General features: G+C 45.3%; 3 long non-coding RNA genes across 3 annotated transcripts in view; 1 reads left to right on the top strand and 2 right to left on the bottom strand.

The window, feature by feature from the left end:
* LOC100425173 (uncharacterized) overlaps positions 1–25,152 on the bottom strand; it is a 43,274-nt gene that overhangs the window by 17,656 nt on the left and 466 nt on the right. The window lies entirely within an intron of this gene.
* Positions 583–10,628, bottom strand: LOC144336726 (uncharacterized). Its single transcript, XR_013409050.1, has 4 exons — positions 9,169–10,628; positions 6,157–6,593; positions 2,933–3,381; positions 583–1,192 (listed from the first exon to the last, which is right to left on the bottom strand). It is a non-coding gene; the product is annotated as an uncharacterized LOC144336726 (long non-coding RNA).
* LOC144336751 (uncharacterized) lies at positions 8,867–24,839 on the top strand. Its single transcript, XR_013409075.1, has 2 exons — positions 8,867–8,930; positions 23,074–24,839. It is a non-coding gene; the product is annotated as an uncharacterized LOC144336751 (long non-coding RNA).

Raw genomic sequence — 25,152 nt, 5'->3', positions numbered from 1 at the left:
AGGAAGAATTTTCTTATGTAAGAAAGTAAGTACAAAGAAGAGAACTGACAAATTCAACATAATTAAAATTAAGAAGAGTTGGCAGAGCACAGCAGCTCACACCTATAATCCCAGCACTTTGGGAGGCCAAGGTAGGCGGATCACAAGGTCAAGAGATCGAGACCTTCCTGGCCAACATGGTGAAACCCTGTCTCTACTAAAACTACAAAAATTAGCTGGGTATGGTGGTGTGCGCCTGTAGTCCCAGCTACTCAGGAGGCTGAGGCAGAAGAATCACTTGAACCCATGAGGCGGAGGTTGCATGAGCTGAGATCACACTACTGCACTCCAGCCTGGTGACAGAGAGAGATCCATCTCAAAAAATTAATAAGAGTCCCTGTATAATGGAGTAAAAAGATAAACCTGGCTGGGCACTGTGACTCACGCCTGTAATCCCAGCACTTTGGGAGGCCAAGGCGGGTGGATCACCTGAGGTCAAGGAGTTTGAGACCAGCCTAACCAACATGCTAAAACCCTGTCTCTACTAAAAAGTACAAAAATTAGCTGGGCATGGTGGCGGGCGCCTGTAATCCCGGCTACTCAGGAGGCTGAGGCAGGAGAATTGCTTGAAGCCAGGAGGCGGCAGTTGCCATGAGCTGAGATCACGCCATTGGACTCCAGCCTGGGCAACAAGAGCAAAACTCCATCTCAAAAAAAAAATTAACATAAAATAAAAAGGATTAGTGTGCAGAGTATGCTAAAATAAAGCAATAAATATACAAATGAATCAAACACGAAAAAATGACTAAAAATTATTTCCCAGAAGATGAAACACTACATAGAACAAATGCTCAACACTAATACTAATCAGTGAAAAGATATAAAATCCCAAGAAGATAAATACTTACAAGATATTAACACACATGCATGAGTGGCCAGACTGTTGTTCCACACACATTATTAGCATTTCCTAGTAAATTTGAATTGATCTAGAATTATAATTATCTGTTATAACAGTCCCCTCCTTTAGACCTACTTAATTTTCTTACATAAGAAAATTCTTCCTACTTTGAAGTCATAAAACCATTTGCCTTCTGAAAATGTTTTACTTTTGTCTTTCTCAAGTGTTATATGTGTTCTAGTTTGATCTTTCAGTGTCTTGCTGGAGACTAGCTATAAAATGTAGCCCTGGGCTAGACATGGTGGCTCACACCTGTAATCCCAGCACTTTGGGAGGCCAAGGCAGGTGGATCAGGAGTTCAAGACCAGCCTGGCCAACATGGTGAAACCCCGTGTCTACAAAAAAAAAAAAAAATACAAAAATTAGATGGGCATGGTGGCACATGCCTATAATCCCAGCTACTCGGGAGGCTGAGGCAGGAGAATCACTTGAGCATGGGAGGCAGAGATTGCGGTGAGACAAGATTGCGCCACTGCACTCCAGTCTGGGCAACAGAGTGAGACCGTCTCAAAAAAAAAAAAAAAATTGTAGCCCTGCCCTGGTGGGGATTTAGTGGATTTGGCTGTAGATGTTTATGTTGTACGTTTTATGGGATATTTCATTATGCCAAGATGTCAGACCAATGGGAAAAATAAACATGATCATCACTGACTTTTTCTACAAAAAAAAAAAAAAAAAGTATGGGCCAGGTGCAGTGGCTCACGCCTGTAATCCCAGCACTTTGGGAGGCCGAGACAGGCAGATCACCTGAGGTCAGGAGATCGAGACCATCCTGGCTAACACCGTCAAACCACATCTCTACTAAAAAATACAAAAAATTAGCCGGGCATGGTGGTGGGCACCTGTAGTCCCAGCTACTCAGGAGGCTGAGGCAGGAGAATGGCCTGAACCTGGGAGGCAGAGCTTTCAGTGAGCCGACATTGCACCACCGCACTCCAGCCTGGGCAACAGAGCAAGACTCCGTCTCAAAAAAAAAAGAAGAAAAAAAGCATGAAGCATTACCACTTAGGGACAAAAACAAGAGTGATATTATAAGATTTTTTAAAAATATGATCATCACTGACTCTCTGCAATGAAATAAATGAAAAACAATCAAACTCGAGAGAACTCAAGTCCTATAAGCAGTGGAGCACGTGAGCAAATCGGGTGATCCACAGCCTCAGACAGCATGTGAGACAGACGGAGGCACATCCCCCGCCACATACACACAAACCCTTTTCCGCACAATATTAATGGTGATAGTAAGTAACTGAAAACTCAAAGGAGGTAAACAGTGCTTCCGGAAAAATACTTGGTAAGCCTATAAAGAATCACAAACACCCACTCAGAATCAGTTGAAAATTCTGACCTGGGCTGTCTTTTTCCCCAAGGCCACTTCAGACAACAAATATGTGCCTTTTACTAAACACCAACCAATTCTCCAACAACTGGGTGTCCAATAATTCAACTCTGATACCACCCAGTGTGAGTAGAGATCCCCAAGTTAAGAGCTTGTCCCACAACCCAGCTCCAACTACAAATGCTATCTGCAAGCCCCGGGAACCAACCTTGTAGCCAACTGTGTATAAATCCAACAACTTCATCCTCAGTAATTTTTTTTTTTTGAGATGTAGTCTCACTATGTTGCCCAGGCTGGAGTGCAGTGGTGTGATCTCGGCTCACTGCAACCTCCACCTCCTAGGTTCAAGTGATTCTCCTGCCTCAGCCTCCCCAGTAGCTGGGGTTACAGGCATGCACCACCATGCCTGGCTAATTTTTGTACTTTCAGTAGAGATGGGGTTTCACCATATTGGCTGGGCTGGTCTCGAACTCCCGACTTCAAGTGATCCACCCGCCTTGGCCTCCCAAAGTGCTGGGATTACAGGAGTGAGCCACTGTGCCCGGCCAGGATCCATAATTTTCTAGAACTACTTGTAGAACTCAGCAAAACAACTTAGTTAAGGTTTTCAATTTGCTATATAAGATGGCAGCCAAGTATAGTAACTTAAACACCTGTAATCCCAACATGTTGGGAGATGAAGGCAGGAGGATCACTCGAGGCCAGGGGTTCGAGACCAGCCTGGGCAACATAGAGAGCCCCTATTGCTACGAAAAAATAAAATAAAATAAAATTTGCAGCTACATGAGCCCAGGAGTTTGGGGCTGCAGTGAGCTATGACTGCACCACTGCACTCCAGCCTGGGTGACAGAGCAAGACCCTGTCTCAGGGGAAAAAACAAAACAAAAAAAAAACAAAAAAACCCCACAAGAACAGCCAGGTGGAGGAGAGGTATACAGCAAGAAAAGGGGAGAGATGGGTAATGCTTCCCCTGCTGGGTCACCACTCACCCAACATATCAGCGTGTTCACCAGCCTGGAAGCTGTCCCAATGTTGTCAGAAAAAAAATTTTTTTTGAGAGAGTTTTGCTCTTGCTGCCCAGGCTAGAGTGCAATGGTGCAATCTCGGCTCACTGCAACCTCCACCTCACGGGTTCAAGCGATTCTCCTGCCTCAGCCTCCCAAGTAGCTGGGATTACAGGCATGCACTACCACACCCAGCTAAGTTTGTATTTTTAGTAGAGACGGGGTTTCTCCATGTTGGTCAACCTGGTCTCGAACTTCCAACCTCAGGTGATCCGCCCGCCTCGGCCTCCCAAAGTGCTGGGATTATAGGTGTGAGCCACTGTGCCCGGCCAAAAAATTTTTATATAACTCAATCTCCAAACTCTTTTTCCTGAGGTCCAAAGATGACATTTAAAGTCCCAACGTTCTCGTCATGTGGTGTTCTTTCTGGTCACCAGTGTCCACCCTCAAGTTATCTCGTGGCCCCACTCTGAGGACCTCATCAGCATCAGTTAAGGTGTGGTCTGAAAGGAGCTTGTTTGGAATAACAAGACACGCTTCTATCACTCAGGAAAATCCAACAATTTTAAGACCTCTATGCCAGGAACTAGGAACAAAGAAGACATTTTTTTATCAGAGACCCTAATAACTATCATATTCATAAACCCTTTCTCTATCAGGCAGGATGAAAGGAGTCTTTCCCTAGGTTAGCCCTGACAGACTTTCTCAATTTATGCAATGTATGCTCTGATTCCACCAACTCAATGAATGCGAACCAAACTGCTAATAATGTTGAATTTTATCTAAGTTCTACAGTCCTGGTGAATAGCTCTAATTGAAGAAATCACCTCAACCCCCCACCACCTAAGTCTTTGTGTTAAGCTGCCAAATGCAGAGAAGCAACCTTCCTATTACTTCGAATATGTCCCCTCTCCCCTCCTCTCTTTTTAACCTATAAAAAGGCCAAATAAAGACTCTCCAAATTCTCATTCTTTGCCTCATAAATGACCTGCTGAACTGTTCTGCCTTCATTAATAACTCAGAACAGGCCGGGCACGGTGGCTCATGCCTGTAATCTCAGCACTTTAGGAGGCCAATGCAAGCAGATCCCTTGAGGTCAGGAGTTCAAGACCAGCCTGGCCAAAATGGTGAAACCCCGTCTCTACTAAAAATATAAAAATTAGCCAGGCATGTGGTACACGTGCCTGTAATCCCAGCTACTCGGGAGGCTGAGGCATGAGAATCACTTGAAGCCGGGAGGCGGAGGTTGCAGTGAGTGGAGATCATGCCACTGCACTCCAGCCCGGGCGACAGAGCCAGACTCCGTCTCAAAAAAACAAAAAAACAAAAAAACCAGACTGATTTCAGGGTAAAAGCCTCTGATGTAGGATCTGATTTTTCATCTTCCATCCTGCCCTCCCGTCCCACCTTCTTTGTAATCTTGTTTGCTCCTCCCTTTGAAACACAAACCCTCTTCTCCCTAACCTTACAGACGCTTGCAGATCTGATGCTTGGAGCTATCCCCCTTTTGCAGTACTCCTTTAGAATGAAGTCACTTCTTAGTTAAATCTAGATTTTACTCAAGAATGTCTAGCAACACCCCCACAACAATAACAAATACAACTTCAGACAGGGCATCACCCCAACCCCTCTGCCTGTGGATCCCCAGCTTTCCAGGGCTCTGTAGCTTCTCTCAGTATAAAGGGGTCAAGCTGGGACACCTCCAGGGGAGGCTCCCTAAAAGAACCAACTCAATGACATGACTTGCAATTACCTCCCTTTGCAGGGTCCAGATTGGCCTTAACAGAGCCACCGGCCCCAGGTCTCTGCTCCCCGGTCAAGGCTACCTACTTCTCTTTATAAGCTTTCCATGGATATTTAAAGGAAAATACCCATATGTGATGAATCCAGCAGAATCACTCAAATTCAATGTTTATAGGAGGGAGGGAAACTAAGCCATATTTTATAGCTCAGCAGGAAAAGCATCCTCCTCTGGCAACAAATGTCATTTCATTACTATATTATGATACATATACATTGGTTTTCATCCATTTCTCCTGGCTTATAATTCTCACAGCCCTGTTATACTGCTGTGGCACTTTAGGCTTCAGAGGCAGGGCTCAGCAGACAGACTCTCTCTCACTGACCTTCTCCTGCTGTCCTTCACCTGCCCAAGGAAGGAGTCTAATCTTCCCAGCTTTTCTGATTGTGGTCATCAGACACTCATTTCAGAAGGGGTCCTGTCCCATACCCTGGAGGAAGGAATGCTACATAGAGAAGCCAAAAAAAATCTGAACAGACAGGGCTTGGTGGATTTCTCCATTCGGTCTATCAGCATTAGATTCTACCTTTTTTGTCCAGCCAATTTCTACATAGTTGTGAATCATGCCTATCCAAGGAGGTCTCAAAATAAGGCCCCAGAGGACAGGATTCGGAAAGCTCCTGGACAGCTCAACACGTGCAGGCTTATAGGAAGGTAAACAAGAACTTATCCATCAGCTGTGAGGGTGGCACATCCCAACCCCAGAGACAGAAGCTCCTGTGCTCAAGACCCTTCTAGACCTCACCCTATATGTCTCTTCACCTGGATGTTTATTTGTATCCTTTAAACTATCCTTGGCTGGGCACAGTGGCTCACACCTGTAATCCCAGCATTTTGGGGGGCCAAGGCGGGTGGATCACTTGAGGTCAGGAGCTCGTGACCAGCCTGGCCAACATGGTGAAACCCCGTCTCTACTAAAAATACAAAAATTAGCCAGGCGTGGTGGTGTGCACCTATAATCCCCGCTACTCGGGAGGCCGAGGCAGGAGAATAGCTCGAACCTGGGCAGTGGAGGTTGCAGCAAGCTGAGATTGCACCACTGCACTCCAGCATGGGCCACAGAGTGCAAGACTCTGTCTCAAAAAAAGAAAAAAGAAAGAAACCTGAGAGTTAGGTATGGTGGCTCACACCTGTAATCCCAGCACTTTGGGAGACCAAGATGGGAAGATCACTGGGCAACATAGTGAGACTCCCAACTCTACGAGAAATAAATAAATAAATAAATGAAATGAAAGATGACTGTGAAGATGAGTAAGTGTTTCCATGAGTTCTGCGAGCCACAATAGCAAGTTAAACCCAACGACGGCACAGGAACTCCAACTTGAAATCTGTGGGTTATAATTGGCCCAGACTTACCACTGATACCTGAACGGTAGGGAGTGGCGGGCAGGGAGGGAGGGATGTGGGGACTGAGCCATCAATCTGTGGGCTCTGAAACTATCTCAAGGGTAGATAATGTCAAAACTAAATTGGGGCCAGGCGTGGTGGCTCACGTCTGTAATCCCAGCACTTTGGGAGGCCGAGGTGGGCGGACCACGAGGTCAGGAGTTCGAGACCATCCTGGCTAACATGGTGAAACCCCGTCTCTACTAAAAATACAAAAAATTAGCCGGCGTGGTGGCGTGCACCTGTAGTCCCAGCTGCTCGGGAGGTTGAGGCAGGAGAATGGCGTAAACCCGGGAGGCGGAGCTTGCAGTGAGCTGAGATCGTGCCACTGCACTCCCGCCTGGGAGACAGAGCGAGACTCCGTCTCAAAAAAAAAAAAAAAAAACTGAATTGGAAGAGACCCAGTTGCTGTCCACCGCAGGATACACTGCTTGCCTTTTGGTAGGGAGAAAACTCACACTTGTGGTCACAAAAGTCTTCTGTGTTGATGGTTGTTATTGAAAGAACAGAAAAACCCTTTGGAGTTCTGAGTGTGTTCTTTCGACACAGAATTACTGTTTCCATAATAATCATTTAGTACACAAAAAATCATAATTGAGTACTTTAGGTGTTGCTAAATGCTGTCCCACAGGATTTAGCATTCATCTGCCAAGTTCACGTAACAGGAAACACACTTATCCACAGTCACAAATTCTTCAACCCACAAAGGAGAAGAACTGAGGTTATGGAACATCTTTGTAATTCACCAGTATAATCCACCACACTTTCTTCTGAAGGCAACTCATTTTTTCTGTAACCAAAATGGAAGAGAGGTTTTTTCCCTATTTCTTTTCCCTGGTAGTATTTTCGTGCTAAGGCCTAGAATTCCATTTGAAATCACCCAATAGAAAAAGGAGCTGAGAAACTTACTACACAGGCTCTGGGAAGAAAAATAAGAATTTTTATAAGGGAATATAAGACTTTTTTTTCCCTGAAACCTACCTTCTTCTGGCATGTTTTGAAATACTTTATCTTCTCCATCAATCTCTAATGATACAGTGCATTTTACAGTTATTAAAAAATTGAACCTGATGGCCAGGCACGGTGGCGCACGCCTGTAATCCCAGCACTTTTGGAGGCCAAGGAGGGCAGATCACTGAGGTCGGGAGTTCGAGACCAGCCTGACCAACATGGTGAAACCCATCTCTACTAAACATACAAAATTAGCCAGGCGTGGTGGCAGGCACCTGTCATCCCAGCTACCTGGGAGACTGAGGCAGGCGAATCGCTTGAACCCAGGAGGCAGAGGTTGCGGTGAGCCGGGATCGCACCATTGCACTCCAGCCTGGGCAACAACAGCAAAACTCCGTCTCAAAAAAACAAAACAAACAAACAAACTGAAGCTGAAATGAATAAACCAATTTTTTCAAGGTGCTAAACCCAGGGAGGGGCAGTGCTGACCTGGAACACTCAAGTGTCGGACTCAAGTGTCAGGTCACATCATCCTATCACCTAGGACATCCCCCCACCTCCACGCTGCTCCCTGAAGTGCTCAGTGGCCACCCTCCCAGAAGACACTAAACTGTGCTTTTCAGGTTCTTGCAACACCTCAATGAGGGTGGTTTTCTCCTTTCACTAGACAGAGAATCCAGAGGACAGAAATCTTTTTTTTTTTTTTTGAGACGGACTCTTACCCTGTCACCCAGGCTGGAGTGCAGTGGCGCGATCTCGGCTCACTGCAACCTCCACCTCCCGGGTTCTAGCAATTCTCCTGCCTCAGCCTCACGAGTAGCTGAGATTACAAGGGTATATACCACCATGCCCAGCTAATTTTTGAATTTTTAGTAGAGTTGGGGTTTCACCATGTTGGCCAGGCTTGTCTCGAACTCCTGACCTCAGGTGATCCGCCCACCTCGGCCTCCCAAAGTGCTAGGATTATAGGACGGAAGTAATTTGTTTGATCTCCATACCAGAATTTGATTGGCTGACTAGCCATGTGTCCCCAAGGAATGGCAGGGGAAGAAAAGGCCTGTCCCAAGGGATTAGTTTTCTGCAATAATGATATAGGAGACTGCTCCCACCCCAGGGCATCCAGCTGCTCCCTGGGGAGGCCTCACCCCCACACCGCAGGCTCTTTGGGAGGAGTGACCTAGGGGATGATATCCACTAGACTTCCCCAAGAGACTTGGCAGCTGTGGGCATCTTGGGCCAGCCCCAGGTAGTCCTGAAATCCAGGATCAGGAAAAGGCAGAGGGTGGGCTGAGGTCACACCACTGTAAAGTTTCCAAAGAGGAATCTCAACCCAAGACATTCTGGGAAGGTGTCTGTGTCTAGGGCAGATAAAAAGAGACACAAAGATTGTTCACGGTGGAGTGTCAGGAGGTTTTTCTCTCAAATGTTCACAAACACAAAGCAAATTTTTTTTTTTTTTTTTTTTTTTTTGAGACGGGAATCTCGCTCTGTTGCCCAGGCTGGAGTGCAGTAGCTTGATCTCGGCTCACTGGCGTGAACCCGGGAGGCGGAGCTTGCATTCTCCTGCCTCAGCCTCCCCAGTAACTGGGACTACAGGCCGCCACGCCAGGCTAAATTTTTGTATTTTTAGTAGAGATGGGGTTTCACCGTGTTAGCCGGGATAGTCTCAATCTCCTGACCTTACGGTCCGCCCGCCTCGGCCACCCAAAGTGCTGGGATTACAGGCGTGATCCACCGTGCCCGAAGCAAATATTTTTAAAAGAGCTGTATCTGCCCTCTAAAACATGACAATTAAAATACTGCCTGTGTTTGAAACATAGCCTGGAGGACGAAGAAGGGATATTGTTGTGAACTGAATAAAGGAAATCCGTGTTATGAAATGCAGAGAGGGATCAGGAAATCCCAAATTTGCTGCCAGCCTTAGAAGGCAGCCTAGGGACCACAGGCGCGGATTTGAGACCCTGCTTTGCGTATATTTGGGAAACTCAGATAAAATTCAAAGCCCCAGGTGAGAAAGGGGGAACTGGGGACCCCACAGCCTACCGCTCCTCTCACACGAACCCATACTCGAGGCAGGATTCCCCCCATGACCCTCCCGTGGCCCCCGTACAATCTGGGGAGACGCGGGGTAGCGGGCACGGAGCTGACCAGAGAGGGCGCCGGGGCCGGGGCCGGGGCCGCAGACCATTGTGAAGGGACCGGACCGGACGGGACGGCCCGGGGTCCCGGCTGCCGTCGCAGCCCCATCCTGCGGCCTGAGAGGAACCAGGGCCGAGGTGCGCCAGGGGGACATGGGTCCCAGATCCCGGAGTCACCCACGAAGAGGCCCAGGTCCCGCCACAGCCTATTCCTGCCGGTTCCAACCAGTCTCATCCTAGTCTCGGGACCCTCAGCCCCGCACACTCACCATTTCCTGGCTTCCAGGTGTCCCAGGGTCCTCCCTACGGCTCCTGCTGGCAGTACGGGTCCCAGTGTTACAGAGGATGCTACAGACACGTCTGTGGGTGTCTGTTAGCTACAGAGTAGGAGCCGCGTTTAGAGGGGCGAAGACGTCGCGCACCCACCTCCCGGCAGCGCCTGATCCACAGTTCTCAGGACCCTACCCCGTGGCCATGATTGGATAGGGCTGCAGGTCCTGCCCCCTGGAGACTGAATAACAGAAGAGGCGATCTCTCTGCTGAGTGCAGGCGGATGAACACAGCCCTTGGCAGGCGGCTTCCTCCCAGTGCAGTGACCCGACCCCTCCTGGGGAGAAATTTGCTCTTAAGCAGAATTTCCTGATTGATTGTACCCAATGGCCCTGAGTGGAGCCGGATGAAAAGGTTCCAGACACAGCCCTTGGCAGACGGGCTTCCTCCCAGTGCAGTGACCCGACCCCTCCTAGGGAGAAATTTGCTCTTAAGCAGAATTTCCTGATTGATTGTACTCAGTGGCCCTTCCTGATTCTTTCTGCTGGACGGGCAATCATAAGTGTGTGCTAGGAATCCCAGACTCACTGTCCAGTGGCGCCACCTCCTGGCCTCAGAGCAGGAGGAGGGGTGTCTGATGTCCTCCAGGGATCAGGAATTTGGCATGAGGCTGCTGGCGATATGGCCAAGCCCTTCTCCCACCTGATCTCAATCTGCTTTTTCTTTTTTTTTTTTTTTTTTTGAGACAGAGTCTTGCTCTGTCACCCAGGCTGGAGTGCAGTGGCTCACTGCAAGCTCCGCCCCCCGGGTTCACACCATTCTCCAGCCTCAGCCTCCCGAGTAGCTGGGACTATAGGCGTCCGCCTAATCTTTTGTATTTGTAGTAAAGACGGGGTTTCACCTTGTTAGCCAGGATGGTCTCAATCTCCTGACCTCGTGATCTGCGTGCCTCGACCTCCCAAAGTGCTGGGATTACAGGCGTGAGCCACCGCGTCCGGCCCAATCTGCTTATTTTCAAGAAAATAAAAACACATCGACAACAGGATAAAACTGTTAAATTCATGGAAAAGCTGGACTTATATGGCAGCAATGTTCTATAAAGGAATCAATAGAGAGGAAAAGCAAAACCACGAGCTAGCTCAGAGAAGCAGTTTTTCAGACGCAGTTCAGCAGGAAAACCCCAATTCAGGAGGTTAAACATATTCCCAACCATGGGTGCCAGACGGTCGAAACGGGTCCCCAGAAGCTGAGTGCGGTGGCTCACGCCTGTAATCCCAGCACTTTGGGAGGCCGATGCAGATGGATCACCTGAGGTCCGGAGTCCGAGACCAGCCTGTCCAATATGGTGAAACCCCGTCTCTACTAAAAATACAAAAATTAGCCCGGCAAGGTGGCTCATTCAACTTGCCCTCCTGTCCCCTCTGCAGAGTGTGGATATGCTCCCTCCATTAAGACTTTAAGTGTTAATAAATTAAAGTTTCCAATCAAAAGCCAAGAAACTAGACATTGATTTTGAAAACATAAGGAATTCCTCATATTTTTATGAGAAACAAAGCTATCAGTCATACAGAACACAAATAGTACAATGGCAGACATAATGCCTTCGTTATCAGTAATTACATTAAATGGAAATGGAATAAACTTGCCAAACAAAAAGACAGAGGTAGGGAGAATGAATTTTTAAAATATGATCAAATTGTATCCTGTCTACAGCACATTCATTGTAGATCTCAATACCCAAGTCAGTTGAAAGAGAATGAAAGAAAAGGATATTCCATGCAAATAGTAAGCTAAAGAGAGCAGGGGTGGCTATACAAGTGTCATACAAAATAGACTAAGTCAAAAACTGTTAAAAAGACACAAAGAAGAACACTTTATAAAAGGCTCAAGTCATACAGAATATATAAGTTATAAATATAATTGCACTAAGTAACAGAGTCCCAAAACAGATGAAGCAAACATTTTAAAAATTGAAAAGGAAGGCCAGGTACAGTGGCTCACGCCTGTAATCCCAGCACTTTGGGAGGTCGAGGCAGGCGGATCACCTGAGGTCGGGAGTTCCAGACCAGCCTGGCCAACATGGTGAAACCCTGTCTCTACTAAAAATACAAAAATTAGCTGGGTGTGGTGGTGCATGCCTGTAATCCCAGCTACTCGGGAGGCTGAGGCATGAGAATCACTTGAACCCAGGAGGCAGAGGTTGCAGTGAGCCAAGATCACGCCACTACACTCCAGCCTGGTGACAGAGCAAGACTCTGTCTAAAAAAAAAGAAAGAAAAGGAAATGTCAGTTCTACAGTAAGAGTTTGAGACTTCCTACTCCAATTTCAAAAACGAATAGAACCAGACATAAGATCCATAAGAAAATAAAGAACTTGAACAACACAATGAAACAACTACTCTACATAATAACAGCAGAATACACATTCTGCTGAAGTGCACACAGAACATGCTCCAGCACAGACCATAATTAAGACACAAATCTTCATACGATTTAAAAACCTGAAATCATAAAAGGTATCTTTTTCCTAACACACTAAAATAAAACCAGAAGTCAATATTCGAAGGCAAATTCACAAATATGCAGAAAGTAAACAATTCACTCTTCAACAACCAATGGGTCAAATAAGAAATCACAAGAGAAAATAGAAAATACCTGGAGACCAATGAAAACAAACACACCGAAATTTTGAGATGCAGCAATGGCAGTGCCAAGAGAAAATTTTATAGTGAGAATGCCTTCACTGAAAATGAATAAAGATCTCCAATAAATAATCTAACTGTATAACTTACAGGACTAGAAAAAGAAGAGTAAGCTTTTTTTTTTTTAAAGATAGTGGAAAAGCTGGGTACGGTGGTATATGCCTATAGACCCAGCTACCCAGAAGGCTGAAGCAGGAAGATCACTTGAGCCCAAGAGTTCCAGGCTGTAGTGCGCCATGACTGCATCTGTGAATAGCCACTGCACGTTAGCCTGGGCAACACAGCAAGACTTCATCTTCTTTTTTTTTAAAGGGTAGTACAGAGGTAAGTAATAAAGATTAGAGCAGAGATAAATGAAATAGAGAACAGAAAAACAACAGAGAATCCAAAAACTTAGTGTTTGGAAAAGATAAAATTGAAAAAGAGGGAACATTTTCTATTCATTTCATTCATGTGGCCAGCCTCACTTTGATATGAAAGTGCCAAAGATGGGCCAGGCGTGGTGGCTCATGCCTGTAATCCCAGCACTTTGGGAGGCTGAGGCAGGTGGATCACAGGGTCGGGAGTCCGAGACCAGCCTGACCAACACAGTGAAACCCCATCTGTACTAAAACTACAGAAATTAGCAGGGTGTAGTGGCACGCTCCTGTAGTCCCAGCTACTCGGGAGGCTGCGGCAGGAGAGCTGCTTGAACTTGGGAGGCTGGAGGTTGCTGTGAGCCAAGATCACGCCATAGCACTCCAGCTTGGGCGACAGAGCAATACTGTCTCAAAAAAAAAAAAAAAAAAGAAAGTAAAAAAAGGAAAGCAGTGCCAAAGACATTGTAAGAAGCTACAGACCAATATCCGTTATGAATATTGAAGCATAAATCATTAACAACATACCAGCAAACTGAATTCAGCAGGATTATGAAAAGGATTGTAAATGGAAGCTGTGTTCCTGCAAGGCAAAGATGTTTCAACATGTAGCAATGTAGTAATGCACCATTTATGAAACCAAGAAAAAAAGCATTTATCATCTCAATTGGTGCAAAAAGATAATTTGACAAAATTGAATACTTTCTTGATTTTAAATAAAATACACTCAATAAACCAGGAATGTAAGGAAACTTCCCTAAGAGGATAAAGGCATATATGAAAACCCTACAGGTAACCTGGTCAATGGTGAAAAACTGAAAGCTTTACCCCTAATATCATGAAAAAGACAAGAATTCCCACTTTTACCACTTCTATTCAATATAGTATTGGGAGTTGCAAGGGAAATAAATTAAGAAAAACAAGCCAAAGACATCCAATTTGGAAAGGAAGTATGAAATTATTTGTATTTACATATTATATGATCCTATATAGAGAAAACCCTCAAGACCCCACAGGGCAAAAATAAAATACTAGAACACAAAAATAAATTCAGCAACGTCACAGAATTCAAAATCAACACACAAACATCAGTTGCACTTCTATGAATTAACAATGAACAATCTGAAAAAGAGCTAACAATAAAAATTTAAAAGGTATCAAAAGCAGTAAAATACTTAAAATAAATTTCAGAGGCCAATAACCTGTACACTGAAAACAACAAAATGTTGCTGAAACAAATTTGAAAGGACATAAATAAATGGAAAGACATCACATGTTTATGAATTCCAAGACTTACTATTGTCAAGATGAGAATACTAACCAAATCAATCTGCAGAGTCAAGGCAGTCCCTCTCAAAATCCAAACAGCCTTTTATATAGAAATACAAAGACCCATTCTAAAATTCATTTGAAATGTCTAGGGACATGTAATATCCAAACAACCTTGAAAAAGAACAAAGTTGGAGGACTCATACTTCCTGATTACAAAAATTCCTAGAAAACTACAGTAATCAAGAGACCATGAGGCCAGGTGCAGTGATTCACGCCCGTAATCCCAACACTCTGGGAGGCCAGAGTGACAGGATTGCTCAAGGCAAGGAATTCAAGACCAGCCTGGGCAATATAGCAAGTCCCCATCTCCACATAATTTTTTCTTCTAATTAGCTAGACACAATGGTGCATGCCTGTAGTCCTAGCTACTTGGAAGTCTGAGGCAGGAAGAATGCTTGTGCCTAGGAATTCAAGGTTACAATGAGAAAAAAAAAAAAAAGGCATATGGTACTGGCATAAGTACACACAGGCTAATGGAACAGAATAGAAAGTCTAGAAATAAGAAATAAGTGCTCACATATATGATCAAATGATTTTTGACACCAGTGCCAAGGTAATTTGATAGAAAAAGGACAATCTTTCAAACACTCGTGTTGGAAAAACTGGGTGTCTACCTGCAAAAGAATAAAGGTGGACCATCACTTTACATCTTTTACAAATATTAAATTTAATCCAGACCTAAACTTAAAAGCTAAAAGTATAAAAGACTTAGAAAACAATTGTCAGGCATGGTGGCTCATGCCTGTAATCCCGGCACTTTGGGAGGCCGAGGCGGGCGGATCACAAGGTCAGGAGATCAATACCATTCTGGCTAACACAGTGAAACCCCGTCTTTACTAAAAATACAAAAAAATTTAGCCAGGTGTGGTGGTGGGTGCCTGTAGTCCCAGCTACTTGGGAGGCTGAGACAGAAGAATGGCATGAACCTGGGAGGCGGAGCTTGCAGTGAGCCGAGATCGCGCCACTGCACTCCAACTTGGGTGGCAGAGCGAGACTCTGTCTCAAAAAAAAAAAAAAAAAAAAAAGACTTAGAAAAAAATATTGGGGGAAATTTCATGATACTGGATTTCTCAGATATGTGCTTTGGTTGCCTGAAGCACCAGCAACCGAAATACATAAACTGGACTATATCAAAATTGAAAACTTCTGTGCACCAAAGGATGCTCTCAACAGAATAAAAACACAACCTACAGAATGAGAGAACATATGTTCCTATCACATATCTCGTAAGAGATTAGTACCCAGAATATATGAACTCCTACAGTTCCACAACAAAACAAAATCAGGCTGGGCATGGTGGCTCACACCTGTAATCCCAACACTTTGGGAGGCTGAGGCAGGAGGATCACCTAAGGTCAGGAGTTCGAGACCAGCCTGACCATCATGGAGAAACCCCGTGTCTACTAAAAATACAAAAATTAGCTGGGTGTGGTGGTGGCCACCTGTAATCCCAGCTACCTGGGAGGCTGAGGCAGGAGAATTGCTTGAACCTGGGAGGGAAAGGTTGCAATGAGCCAAGATCACACCACTGAACTCTAGCCAAGCAACAAGAGTGAAACTCTGTCTAAAAAAAAAATATATATATATATATATATATATATATCAAATGACCCAATTCAAAATGAGCAAAGGAAATGAAAACAAATTTGTTCAAAGACAATAGGTCAATGACCAGTAGGCACATGAAAAGATGCTCATTATCACTGATCATCAAGGGAATGCAAATAAAACCCACAATGAAATCCCACTTCACACTCATTAAAGTGGCTATTAGGTTTTGGTTTTTGTTTTTGTTTTAAGGGTGTGGCCAGGCACGGTGGCTCATGCCTGTAGTCCTAACACTACAGGAGGCTGAGGCAGGAGGATATAGTGGGACCCCATCTCTTAAGAAAATAAAAAAGAATATAACAAGTATGGATGAGGATGTGGAGAAATGGGAACCCCTATCGTGTGGTGCTGAGGAGAATGTGAAACCTTGCAGCCACTGTGTAAAACGCTATGGCTAGGCCAGGTGCGGTAGCTCACACCTGTAATCCCAGCACTTTGGGAGGCCGAGGCAGGCGGATCACCTGAGGTTAGGAGTTTGAGACCAGCCTGGTTGACATGGCGAAACCCCGTTTCTACTAAAAACACACAAACACAAAAATCAGCCAAGTGTGATGGCGGGCGCCTGTAATCCCAGCTACTTGGGAAGATGAGGCAGGAGAATTGCTTGAACCTGAGAGGCAGAGGTTGCAGTGAGCCAAGATCACGCCATTGCACTCCAACCTGGGCAGCAAGAACGAAACTCCGTCTCAAACAAACAAACAAACAAACAAACATAACACTATGGCTATTACTAGAAAAGGGAAACATCAATTACTCTTTACACCAGCAATTCCACTTCTAGGCATACTTTCAAAAGAAGCAGGGTCTCACACAGACACATGTACACCAATTTCACAGCCATCTTAATTCACAGTAGCCAAAATACTATTGTACTATTGTAGAAACAACTCTTCCAGCCAATGATTGAGTTCAGTTACCCTCAAACTATTTTTTTTAAATATATTTTTTAAATCTTTACAAAAAAAGAACTCAAGTGTTCAAAGTAGATAAACAAAGTGTGGTTTATCCATACAATGAAGTATCATTCAGACAGAAAAAGCAATGAATTCCTCATACATGATACAACACGAATGAACCTGGAAAACATTATGCTAAGTGAAATAAGCCAGACACACAAGGACAAATTTTTTGTTTTGTTTTGAGACAGAGTCTCACTCCGTCATCCAGGCTGGAGTGCAGTGGTGTGATCTTGGCTCACTGTACCCTCCGCCTCCCAGGTTCAAGCAAGTCTCCTGCCTCAACCTCCCGAGTAGCTGAGATTACACGTGCACACCACCATATCCGGCTAATTTTTGTATTTTTAGTAAAGACGGGGTTTCACCATGTTGGTCAGGCTGGTCTTGAACTCCTGACCTCATGATCTACCCACCTCAGCCTCCCATAGTGCTGGGATTACAGTCATGAACCACCATGCCCAGCACAAGGACAAACAGTGTATGCTGCCAGTTTTATGAGGTGCCTAGAATAGTCAAATTCATAGAGAAAGTAGGATAGACATTATTGGGAGCTGGGGGGAAAGGGAGACTGGGGATTTGTTCAATGAGTACTGAATTTCTGTTTAGAGTTATGAGAGAATGCTAGAGATCAATAGCTGCGTTGGTTACACCACATTGTAAATGTATTTACTACTACTGAATGGCACATTTTTAAAATGACTGAAATGGCGAATTCTCTGTTAGTATATTTTACCTCCAAACAATTTAAAAATGAAAGAAAAAAAAGACATGATTCAAGCTACTAGGCATGAAAACAACATTCGGGATAACAAATTACACTGAGTGGAATAAACAGCAGATCAGATACTGCAGAGATGAGTGAACCATGTGACCTAGCAGTAGAAACCATCCCAAATGAAGCATCCAGGAAAAAAAAAAAAAAAAGGTGAACAGAACATAAGTGAGTTGTGCAGTGGGAAAATTACAAGTGACATAATCTGCTAATAACAAGACTTTCTGGCAGAGGAAAGAACATGACAAAAAATATTTCCACAAATATTGGCTTCGCATTTTCCAAACTGGATGCAAATTATAAACCCAGAGATCAAAAAAGTTCAGCAAACCATGAACATAAATGTATATAAATCTACACCAAGGCACATCATCAGTAAATTACTTCACAGCAGGAACAACTAAAATATCTTTAAGGCAACAGGAAAAACACACATTAACTACAGTGAACCAAAGATAAGATTCATTACATACTTATTACCAGCAATAATGCAGATCAGGAGACCACAGAACATCCTTAAAGTAATAAAAGAACAAGTGTGTCAACTGAGAATCCTATATCCAGCAAAAAAATATCTTTCCAAATGAAGGGAAAAGAAATTATTAATTCAGCCATAGTGAAAGACTTTCTAATCAGCATACTTGCTCCACAAGACACGTCACTAAACTTCATGGGGGCAAAGAAAAATGAAGCCAAATGGAAATCCAGAAAGAAAGAACACCAGGAATGATAACCACTTCAGGAAACACAAAGGGTTTTTTACATTTTTTATTGCTTTAAAAAAAATCATTGAACCTTTTAAAAAAGAAAAAGAAAACTAACAACGTATTATGAAGTTATAAAATTATGATGAAGGCCAGGCATGGTGGCTCATGCCTGTAATCCCAACACTTTGGGAGGCCGAGGCGGGAGGATCACCTGAGGTCGGGAGTTCGAGACCAGTCTGACCAACATGGAGAAACCCCATCTCTACTAAAAACAAAAAATTAGCCAGGTGTGGTGGCGCATGCCTGTAATCCCAGCTACTTGGGATGCTGAGGCAGGAGAATCGCTTGAACCCGGGAGGCGGAGGTTGCGGTGAGCCAAGATCGCGCCACTGCACTCCGCCTGGACAACAAGAGTGAAACTCCATCTCAAAAAAAAAAAAAATACCTGAAATAACCAAACAAATAGCCAAACACTTCTGAAAAAAAAAAAAAACAAAGAAAATTTAGCAATCCTAATTAAGACAATGTCTTTGGCAAGTAGACAAATATATCCATGGAACAGAATAAATGTTCCAGTTACATTTCTACACATATGTGGTCCAGTAGTTTTTTCATCAAAGTGAACAATTCAGTCAAAAATTCTCTTTTCAATAATGCTAAAAAATAGAATATGCATATGCAAAAAAATAAAGACTATAGATCTATATCCTGCACTATATACAAACATTAACTCAAAATGGATCACAAAACTGAATGTATAATCTAAACTGTAAAATGTAAAGAAAATGTGGGTGACATTTGACCTTGGGTTACATTACAATTGCATACATATGACAAAGATGCAGAATCCATTAAAAATTGAGAAATTAAACTTCATTAAAATAAAAATCTGCTTTGTGAAGGATACTGCTAAGGAATTTTTTTTTTTTCTTTTGGAGACAGTCTCTCTGTCACCCAGGCTGGAGTACAGTGGCACGATCTCGGCTCACTGCAACCTCCACCTCCCAGGTTCAAGTGATTCTCCTGCCACAGCATCCCAAGTAGCTGGGACTATGAGCACACCATCACGCCTGGTTAATTTTTGTATTTTTAGTAGAGATGGGGTTTCACAACGTTGGCCAGGCTGGTCTCAAACTCCTGACCTCAAGTGATATGCCTGCCTTGGCCTCACAAAGTACTGGTAAGGGAGGAGACCACCCTTCATATTGTCTTATGCCCAATTTCTGCCTCCAAAGAAAGAAAAAGTAAAAATTAAAAGGCAGGAATAAAATCCACAAGCAGACAGCCCGGCACCACACCCTGGGCCTGGTCAACATCAACCCCTGACATATCGGTTATGTTATCTATAGATTACACACATTGTATAGAAAAGCACTGTGAAAATCCCTATCCTGTTTTGTTCCCATCTAATTACCGGTGCATGCAGCCCCCAGTCACGTACCCCCTGCTTGCTCAATCAATCACAACCCTCTCACACATACCCTCTTTGAGTTGTGAGCCCTAAAAAGGAACAGGAATTGATCACCCAGAGAGCTCGGCTCTTGAGACAGGAGTCTTGCCGATGCCCCCAGCCGAATAAACCCCGTCCTACTTTAACTCAGTGTCTGAGGAGTTTTGTCTGTGGCTCATCCTGCTACACTGGGACTATAGGCATGAGACTGCTAAGGATTTTTTTTTTTAATGGAGTTTTGCTCCTGTTGCCCAGGCTGGAGTGCAATGGCGCGATCTCAGCTCACTGCAACCTCCACCTTCCAGCTTCAAGCGATTCTCCTACCTCAGGCTCCTGAGTAGCTGGGATTATAGGCATGTGCCACCATGCCCGGCTAATTCTGTATTTTTAGTAGAGATGGGGTTTATCCATGTTGGTCAGGCTGGTCTCGAACTCCTGACCTCAGGTGATCCACCCACCTCGGCCTCCCAAAGTGCTGGGATTACAGGCGTAAGCCACCGCGCCCAGCCTACAGACTGCTAAGGATTTTTAAAGAATAGCCACAGATGGGAGAAAGTACTTACAAACCATAATCTGATGCAGGAATTATATCCAGAATATATAAAGAACTCTCAAAAACTAATCTGAAAACAATCAATGTCATTAATACTTGACCATAGGATATTTTTCAGTGACAAATAAGAACATGAAGTATCATTCAACATCATTATTCATTAAGTAAATATAAATTTAAGCCACAATTCTAATACCACTACACATATTTGGGCGTCTGAAGTTAGTAAGATTGGCTGTATCAAATGTTGGTGACAATGCAAAGCAACTGGAACTCATATCATGTTGGTGGGAATACAAAATGGAACAGCCACTTGGAAAACAGTTTGGAAGTTTCCTAAGAAGTTAAACATACACCTGGCACAACACCCTGCCATTTTACTCCTAGGCAGAATAAAATAAAATCTTCTAAAGAAATATCAGCTTGGCACGGTGGCTCATAACTGTAATCCCAGCACTTGAGGAGGCCGAGGTGGGCGGATCACAAGGTCAAGAGATCAAGACTAGCCTGGCCAACATGGTGAAACTCCGTCTCTACTAAAAATACAAAAATTAGCTGAGCGTGGTGGCGTGCACCTGTAGTCCCAGCTACTCGGGAGGCTGAGGCAGGAGAATGGCGTGAACCCGAGAGGCAGAGGTTGCAGTGAGCCAAGATCACACTACTGCACTCCAGCCTGGTGACAGAGCGAGACTCTGTCTCAAACAAAGAAATATGATACGTTCTTACAAACACTGGTATGTGAATATTCATGTTTAATTCTTAATAGCCAAAAACTGAAATTAACCCAAATATCCATCAATAGCTGGAGAAATAAATCTTGCTTACTCTGGAAAATGGAATATTATTCATGTACAATAAAGAATTATTGGATGGCCGGGTGCGGTGACTCACACCTGTAATCTCAGCACTCTGGAAGGCCGAGGCGGGTAGATCACAAGGTCAGGAGATAGAGACCATCCTGGCTAACATGGTGAGACCCCATCTTTACTAAAAATACAAAAAAAAAAAATGAGCTGGGCATAGTGGCGGGCGCCTATAGTCCCAGCCACTCGGGAGGCTGAGGCAGGAGAATGGTGTGAACCCGGGAGGTGGAGCTTGCAGTGAGCTGAGATTGCGCCACTGCACTCCAGCTTGGGCAACAGAGCAAGACTCTGTCTCAAAAACAAAACAAAACGGGCCGGGCGCGGTGGCTCAAGCCTGTAATCCCAGCACTTTGGGAGGCCGAGACGGGCGGATCACGAGGTCAGGAGATCGAGACCATCCTGGTTAATACGGTGAAACCCCGTCTCTACTAAAAAGTACAAAAAACTAGCCGGGCGAGGTGGCGGGCGCCTGTAGTCCCAGCTACTTGGGAGGCTGAGGCAGGAGAATGGCGTGAACCCGGGAGGCGGAGCTTGCAGTGAGCTGAGATCCGGCCACTGCACTCCAGCCTGGGCGACAGAGCGAGACTCCGTCTCAAAAAAAAAAATAAATAAAAAATAAAAAATAAAAAAAACAAAACAAAACAAAACAAAACAAAACAAAAAACTATCGGATGAAGCTCAATTATGCTGAGTGAAAGGAGCCTGACAGAACAGTACAAACTGCAAGATTCCATCGGGGTGGCTGAGAGAGAGGAAGCAGTAGGGATGGGATCCTTATCTTGAAAAGACTGTTTCATGAATACATATTTTTATGTCATTTAGAAAAATCTCAGTACGCCGGGCGCGGTGGCTCATGCCTGTAATCCCAGCACTTTGGGAGGCCGAGGCGGGCGGGTCACAAGGTCAGGAGATCGAGACCATCCTGGCTAACACGGTGAAACCCCGTCTCTACTAAAAATACAAAAAATTAGCCGGGTGCGGTTGTGGGCACCTGTAGTCCCAGCTACTCGGGAGGCTGAGGCAGGAGAATGGCGTGAACCCGGGAGGCAGAGCTTGCAGTGAGCCGAGATCGCGCCACTGCACTCCAGCCTGGGCTGGGCGACAGAGCGAGACTCCGTCTCAAAAAAAAAAAAAAAGAAAAATCTCAGTACAATATGCCTATTTCTTCCTGTGAGTCGTGGGAATTGAAATAATTGGGGATAGTGAACAATGCCTGGGGTGGAAAGAAACTGGTGACCCAGTAAGGGGAGTGGAGGGAGGAGTGCCTGTTGGTGCTCTCGACTGTGAGGTGGGTCTCCGGGAAGTTAACAGCTGAGGGAGAACTGCGTGGGGCTCCCTCCTGCTCTGGGTAGGACTTACTCCAGCCCACCCCCCGATCCTCTTGTGGCCACTGATAGCCTTGCTGCAGGAGGGGCACCAGAATTCCTTAGCCTGCTCCTCCCAGGTGGTTCAGCTGTACCCAGGAGAGAGGTACCAAGAGCTGGAGTGGATAATGGGACCAGTAACCAAGGGATCAGTGGGCACAGACTGGGATGAAAAGGAGACAAGGGATAAGATAGTACTTGGGTGGGCCAGGTGAGGTGGCTCACGCCTGTAATCCCAGCACTTTGAGAGGCCGAGGCAGGTGGATCACGAGGTCAGGAGATCAAGACCATCCTGGCTAACACCGTGAAACCCCGTCTCTACTAAAAATACAAAAAAATTAGCCAGGTGTGGTGGCGGGTGCCTGTGATCCCAGCTACTTGGGAGGCTGAGGCAGGAGAAATGGCGTGAACCCGGGAGGCAGAGCTTGCAGTGAGCCAAGATGGAGCCACTGCACTCCAGCCTGGGCAACTGAGCAAGACTCCGTCTAAAAAAAAAAAAAAAAAAAAAGAGTACTTGGGTGGTGATCACCTTCCTGCCACCCAATTTAGCTCAGCGATGCCTGGGGTAGGGAAGCCATCAGTTGCTTTGACATGATGCTAGAGACAGACACTTCTACAGAGGTAGAGTGGGAGGTAAGGAAGTCAGACCCCTCGGTCTAACAGATCCCACACCAGCTCTCCTGAGCCAGTGTTATTGATTCATCTGGAGCCTCACCAGGCTGGGTCTCAGCTCCCTGCTACCAGCCCAGAAAACATCTGCATTTAGGACATGATACCCTCCAGACCCCTGGCCTGACAATCCATGATACAGCCCACACTCCCATTCTCTAGATTTGGGATCAGACCTTCCTCATAGGCACCATCCCCCCAAAGAGCCCATACTTCCACGTCCTCTGTCTCCCGCCAGTGATCAAGGCAGGCATGAAGGGCAGCCCTCACTACTGCCCTCATACACAAGATGGGACACGCAGCTGACTGTACTGACCAACTGCTCCCAGGTGGGCAGCAGCTGGAATGATAGCTTCATAGACATCACAGTGAGCGGCCTCATCCAAATCAGGTCCTCCTTCCCAGCTTTTACCTGTTTGCTACTCAGGTCACCCCACCTGGCCTTAAGTGAGTTTCCATTCAGATCCTTCCATCCCTAGGCACTGACCCTTGTTTTCACTTAGGTGGCTCCAGCTGGCCTGGGTTCCTTCCCCACAGCAATACTGCATTCACATTCTGATTCCCTTACTGGACATCAGGTCCTCCTTCTCTCCTAGTTGCCCACCAGGTGCACCCCCCAGGATGTGAAGTGTAGACTAAGAGCCTTGGACCAACTCTTCTCAGCTGGTATCCCTCCTACACCGGCGATTTCTTTTTCCAGATCATTATCTCTTTCTTGCCCCTGCCTGCCCAGAATAATTGTTTAATCTAGATCGCTAGGTTGGGTCCTTGTTTTTTCTCCCCAGTCCTGATCAGTTTCATCACCTGACTCCTATTTCTTACTGGTTCCTTTGTCAGAACTTTACCCACCGGCACCTGAGGTCTTTAAACTCATCTCCCGGTCTCCCCAAGCCACTTCCAATACCCCATCCACTGACCTCCACTACAACTTCAGGTCCCTCCATAGTGATGTCCTTTTCCCAGGCTCTCATCTCCTACAGGATGGATCTTCCTCCAGGTTTACCAGTGGAGGGTTATCTAGGTATGTGTTACTCAATTCTGGACTGCCAAGGCCTGGGCAATGGGGCACGAGGGTGCTGGACCAGCTGCAACATCTTACTCAAGGCCCACGCTTTTCTGAAGCCTTAGCCCCGTCCAGTCCCTTTTTTTGTGTATTTTGGGGCTGAGTTAGGAGGCAACAACCTCCGCCGCTCTCAGGGACACATGACCTTGGGAGTTGCAAGTAAGGAAGGCAGAGAAAAGCAATCAGGCACAGAGTCCTAATTAAGGGAGAAAAAAAATCAGGCTGGCGACAGCAGCAGAAAGCAAAGAGATAAAGTAAATAAGCTACAAATCTGCCTTCCTTCATGGTCCAGGACATATAAACAAAAAGAGGAAGATAAGCTATAGGCCTGCTTTCTTTATGGCCCAGGACATAGGGCCCTCCTGCTCATATACGTAACTCACAAACTTCCTGCTTATCAAAAGCCTCAATTTATCAAACACCACAGCCGCCAGAAAAAATGCAAATTAGCTCCCTGCTGCCTTGGCGTTATCGATCAGCCCAAGTTCCAGTCTATAAAATCCTCAGCAAGCCTGTTTTCCTGCATTCAACTTCTCTTCTGCTGGCCTGCCTGTTGCCTCCTCGCAACGAATTTTCACACTTATATCTAATAAACCTGCCTTCCTTTACCTACAACTGTCTTGGTAAATTCTTTTACACCCGGCGCACCACCGGCCCAGATAGTCATAGCTCACCCGCGACAAGGCAACAGACAGGGAGGCAAAAGAGGAAGAGCGGGTAACCTGTCTTTGCTTCCACCTCGGCAGAACTTGTTCTGTAGCTTCTTAAAACACAACCCACACATCGCTTCTCTGCTCGAAATCCAGTAAAAGTCCTCAATATGGCCCACCAGGCTCCATGGGATCAGTTCCCCGCCTGCCTGCCTAACCAGGTCTATTGTTATCTCAGCACTCTAACTGCGGTCCGTGGACCAGCAGCATGGACTACA

This window comes from Macaca mulatta, chromosome 19 (genome assembly GCF_049350105.2).
Source record: "Macaca mulatta isolate MMU2019108-1 chromosome 19, T2T-MMU8v2.0, whole genome shotgun sequence".
Lineage (NCBI taxonomy): Eukaryota > Metazoa > Chordata > Mammalia > Primates > Cercopithecidae > Macaca > Macaca mulatta.
This window is presented reverse-complemented; position numbering and strand designations above follow the sequence as displayed.